We start from the raw sequence: 5,812 nt of genomic DNA on the forward strand, positions 1-5,812 counted from the left end.
TTCTGTTTTTGTTTGTGTATTTATTTTTTGGATTCTGTATATAAGTGAAGTCATACAGTATTTGTCTTTTTGTCTGGCTTATTTCACTTAACTTCGGCCCATATGTGTTGTTGCAAATGGCAAGATCTCATTCTTTTCTATGGCTGAGTAGTATTCCATTATATATAGACACCACTTCTTTATCCATTGTCTGTGGATGGACACTTGGGTTGCGTCTGTGTCTTGGTTATTGTAAAAATGATGCAAGAAACAGGGCGCATATATCTTTTCAAATTACTGTTTTCATTTTCCTTAAGGGTCTAATACTGGAGTTACTGGATCATACGGTATTTCGATTTTTAATTTTTAAAAAATATTTATTGGAGAGAGAGAGAGGGTGTGAGTGCACACATGGGGGCAAGGGCTAGAGGAAGATGATCTTGCTTAGAACTCAATCTCATGACCCTGAGATCATGACCTGAGTCAGAGGAGGAGTTGGATGCTTAACCGACTGAGCCATGCAGGCACCACTCTATTTTTAATTTTTTAAGGAACTTCCGCACTGTTTTCCACAGTTTGGCTATATCAGTTAACATGGCCACCAACAGTGTATGAGGGTTCCTTTTTGTCCATGTCTTTCAGCACTTGTTCTATCTCGCCTTTTTGACACTAGCCATTCTGACGGTGTAGGGTGATATGTTACTGTGGTTTTGGTTTGCATTTCCCTGATGATGAGTGATGTTGAGCGTATGTCTGTTGGCCATTTATAGGACTTCTTTGGGAAAAAGGTCTATTCGGTTCTCTCCCTGTTTTTTGATCATATTATTTGGTTTTCTAGTGTTGAGTTTTATAGGCTCTTTATATATTTTGGATACTAATTCTTTTTTGGAAATATTATTTGCAAATATCATCTTCCATTCAGTAGATTGCCTTTGGTTTTGTTGATGATTTTTTTTTTTTTTTTGCTGTGCAATAATGAGGACATTCTGAATGTAACTTTTTAAACACTTAAGAAACTTATTTTAAATAGCATTGGTAGGGAAGCCCTGGTTTCCCTATTAAAAAAATAGCATTTTCCTTTTTATTTACCTAACTACTTTCATAGTATCAACCAGATAGGAAAACACATTTGGTCGTGGCATGGCGATTATTTTTTTAATAGTGGCAATTTTTAAAAATTAAAATTGGTGGTTAATTTACAAACAAAACGAGAATTAACTTCTCATTTTGGTCAGTAAATATCGGGGAAAGCCAGTGTTCCTTCAGAAAGCCATGGTGTAAAAAGTAGAGTGTAAATAATTAACAGCTTGAAAAAGCTCCTAGTTAAATGTAGAGAATCTTTTAGTTTAGAAAAGGGATTATTAAGTAGTGTGAAGTATTGTATGGGGAAGATGAGAGCCACATTTCAGTGGCCTTTTATGTCAGGAGATGGGATGATAGGAAAGTAAACCTTTAGAACTTTGTCATACACTTGGGAGGAAGATTTAACAGTTACACAGTGACCTGGGATCTGGGAGGGAAGCAGGAGGTAGTGCAGCTGTGGGCTTCGCCTGACATACTGACACCATGTGGATCGGAGCTGGTGACATCTGGAGGTTGGAAATAGAACAAGATGATCCTGGGCCCACAGTCTTATATTTCAGGTCCCCAAAGCACTGAAGGTAGTGCTTGGGAAGTGGGTTGAGATGATGAGATCACAGAGATCTTAACTGTGACCATGAGAGAAGTCAGACTTATGCAATGAGCACATTCAAAAAGCTCAAGTAGCCTTTGTCAATGAAAATACTTCTCATCTACTTTGTTGTTGAGAGTGGGCCTGTTTTCATAATACCTCTTTTCGTGCTTGTACTCCAGCTTCTGTTGCAGTGGGAGAGATAAAAATGGCTTAGCTTCTTATGTTTTCTGCCAGCCCTGAAACTGCTTTGGAGTGCCCTGGGTTAAAAGGGAACATATTCCAGGTCCTACTGTAGAGAAAGCTGTCATGCGAGTCCTCGAGTGTTCAGGGTGCCCAGGGCGGCTTCTAAACTTAGATGCCTATGCTGGAAAAGAAGGCCTGATACACAGTGTGTAAGAAACAATAGAAAGCAAGGAAAGCTGGGAATGATAGTGAGTTGAGAGCTTTTGCCTCACCAAGAGAGGGTAGCAGGCCCTTAGCTGGAGCCAGTTGCTTCCCCATGCTTTTATTTGTTGGGACAGTAATTAAAAGAAAACACATCTGTAGGTAGAAGACAGCTACTAGCTGTTTCGCAACTTATGGACTAGAGAAACCTAATAGAAAGGTGTTTGAAAATGGCTCTTGACTATGTCTAAAAATCCCCCATTAATAGGAACTCTTAAAGTATAACTGAACCATGATTCCATTTTGATGTGTAATTGAGTCAGCTACCTGTCTGGAAATATTCTGAAGTTTTTTTTTTTTAAATAAAAGAAACTTTTGTGATAAGAATCAGGAAACAAACATCATAATCATCTAAGTTTACCCATGAAAGCTGTCCACTGAGATATGTGACTCTGACAGTGGTTGTTTACAAAAGGCTGCCTGCTGCTAGGGGTGCTCATCTGTTCGTTATCTCCGCAGCCTCTGGACTCTATTTTCTCAGCAGTAAAAACGAGACTTCTCCTTTGAGAAACCCACTTTCTGCGGTTCTTGTCCATAGGCCTATCACAGTGCTCACTCTGCCTCTCATATCAGGGTCAGGCCATAACTGACAACCAGCATGTCAGATTCCACTGGCCACAGATTGGGATGGAAAATGAGCTGGTTTGATCCAATGAAAGCCAAGTTCCAGGTTTCTGAAGAAATTCTCTGGAGGACTGACTGTGAAGATTTAAGGTCTAGAAATGCTTCTTTCGTTTTGCTACCACGAAAAAAGAGCTCACAGCTTCCTTTGAGTTCCTAATACTGTGGAAGGTGGCTGCAAAAATGGTATAAACCAGCTTTTGTTACATTAGCTGAGGCCCCCAATCAGCCCTTAAATTAAGCCATAATGACAACTTGGGACATTTAGGTCTGTTAGCCAGTATATCTCTTTTTATTGCAGAAATCCAGTTTAAGTTGTATATTTTGGTCACCTACAAATTAAACAATTCTGATACATTGACTTCCTCTGGAAGATTAACCCAGAAATTCTAGAAAACACCCTCATACAAGTTTTGTTTCTACTTGATGATGTTAATAAAATATTTGCCCTTAGCTCTCTATTCTGTCCTTAAACTCATTGCTGCTATTTATGTCCTTTGACTCTGGACAAGAAGAAGAAGTAGTAACTTTATTAATACAAAAAATAACTGTGACATCAGACCATCCTCCCAGAGTGATACGAGATTTCCTTTTGGGTAAACCGCACTGTGAGGTTTGTGTGGGGAGGGGTTGGGAGAGAACTGGTATGGTGTGGTCTTCAACAGTACAAAGCTATTACTACCTTTTGCTCACCAGTTCTCTGCAAGATATCAGTGGTATGCAAATTATTTTTTCATGACAGGACATCCCCACGGAAGAACCACTTTAACAACATGTGGCTTTCCTTTCCCATATGTCACTTTTTAAAAATACTTTAACTGTTTCTCCAATATGATTGTGTTAATTTACTTTCTTAGAGGAAAATATATATTATAAAACTGTATTATAAACTAGCTACAGAAATTACTCCGTAACATAATTAAAAAAAAAAAAAAGTACTGGTAACCTCAGGGAAGTTTCTGGATTGATCCACTGTTGCCATCGCTCTACTCTATTTCTTGTAACTGTTAATCAGTGGTTGCTTTACAGTATTCCTACCTGGATTGTGTGTTGTTTCCTGAAAAACCTTGATGTCCCCATTACCCATCTGCTTTAGCACAGTGGTAAACAAAGACATTATCTGGTGCTCCTCCTTTTCTTTTTTACTTTCATTTTCTCCTGTGGCCCAGTGTCTGTGTGTGGGGTTGGGGGGATGCATATGAAACACCAGTGTTGATTCATTTGGCCAGTGGGAACTGTGAAGACTAAGCACAGCCAGTTTCTTTTGCAGATGTATTTAGCCAAACATAAACGGCAAGCTTAGTTTTGCCAAGCATGTTTGTCGTAGGTTGGTGATTTGTTTCTTTTTGAGAGAGGATATTTGACCCACGTTTGGGAGCAGGGAGTTTTTATGAGGATGGAATGTGGACACAGAGTAAATACCTTCCTAGCTCTTCTTTAATGTGAGGTGTATTTTCTGAGTTTTTCTTAAAATCTATTGAGGTCCCAGAGCATATGAAATAGTTATTTTGGAAAGTCTGTGGCAAATAAAAATTCTGACTATTCTAGGTAACTGTCTTCCTTCCTTTATGCATAATTAGGGTATTAAAGAAACCACCCATGTCATGACTATGAAGAAAATTGGCATTATTTTTTCCTACTGTAATTTTTTAAGTTTTTTTTTTTTTTTTTTTTTTAAAGATTTTATTTATGTATTTGAGAGAAAGAGAGAAAGCGCAGGTAGGAAGAGGGGCAGGTGGAGAGGGAGAAGCAGACTCCCCACTGAGCAGGAAACTAGATGTGGGACTTGATCCCAGGACCCTGAGATCATGACCTGAGTCAAAGGCAGAGACCTAACCGACTGAGACACCCAGGTGCCCCGTCTACCTTGATTTTTAAAAAAGAAAAACCAAAGGCTATTGAAAATACTCACTTTATTATTACAGCAAGAGGAAAAAAGTATATGCACTTAAAAAATGTTTGTGAAGAACATTTGGAAGATGGTCTGGATATCTTTTAGCCAGTTAATAGCAGAAAAATAATTTAGTTTTGATAACTTACAAGCTAGTAACCATATCCCATATCTGCACACTTTAAATTCAAATGCTTTTTCAAAAACAATGTGACATTTAAATTTTCATTTTATGTGTAATTTTTCACTCATAATTATAAATCTTAGATTTTCTTTTTTTCAAGTCCAGTTGCTTTCTAAGAAAACTGCTTCTCCTGCCCCTAGGTATATGTATGTATGTGTGTGCCTTTGTCCCAGTCAACGTATTTTTTCCCTATACCATTGAACAGGGGAAGTTGCTGGCAACACTTACCAATATCCAGCTTCCTTCAATAGAGTCCACCTAGAAGTGTTTTAACATTAGAGTTCCAGGCTCATGTAGTGGCTTAGTAAGTCTTCAGATAAAACACATTTAAAATGTATCTTATTTTATTCTCAGAATGCTACCAGAAAAATTACTTTTTTTTTTCCTGCAAAGAAGAGCATTTATATCAACTTTCCTTTGAAATGCCATGAGATAGATAAATCAGTAGGGGATTTCTTAAGTGATTTTCTTGGTCTGCTTGTCTTCAAATTAGAAAACACTTGACTTTTTCACTACAAACATGTCCCTAGTTCTTTATCAGACTGTGCTTGCTTTTAAGTTGATCTTTAGTGACCCTGTTGAAAAGAATCACATAACTTAATCCTTGTATTTAGAGAAGGAAGATGCCCCAGTGAATTATCTTGATAGCTTCCTATTTTCTTTATGCTATTCTAATTTCTACATTACCTGACCCAGGCTAGTGATTTAAATCTTCTGTTTCGATGGAATAAAGTGGAATAGCGCATGTATTACTTTTTTCTCTGATGTTATAAAAAAGCAGGGAAACGTGTATTTTCTTTTTATTATTATACTAAGTTAGATTGTAATGCCTAGAGATGATACTTATTAGCATGGACTTTTTTTTTTTTAATAGATTTTATTTATTTAGACAGAGATCACAAGTAGGCGGAGAGGTGGGCAGAGAGAGGGGAAGGGAAGCAGGCTCCCTGCTGAGCAGGGAGCCTGATGTGGGGCTTGATCCCAGGACCCTGAGATCATGACCTGAGCTGACGGCAGA

At 38.0% G+C, this 5,812-nt stretch overlaps 1 protein-coding gene across 5 annotated transcripts in view; it reads left to right on the top strand.

The window, feature by feature from the left end:
• The window catches only part of MED12L (mediator complex subunit 12L), a 317,533-nt gene that overhangs the window by 116,409 nt on the left and 195,312 nt on the right, over nt 1–5,812 (top strand). The window lies entirely within an intron of this gene.

The sequence above is a fragment of the Lontra canadensis genome, unplaced genomic scaffold (genome assembly GCF_010015895.1).
Source record: "Lontra canadensis isolate GAN:19392208 unplaced genomic scaffold, GSC_riverotter_1.0 scaffold6, whole genome shotgun sequence".
Lineage (NCBI taxonomy): Eukaryota > Metazoa > Chordata > Mammalia > Carnivora > Mustelidae > Lontra > Lontra canadensis.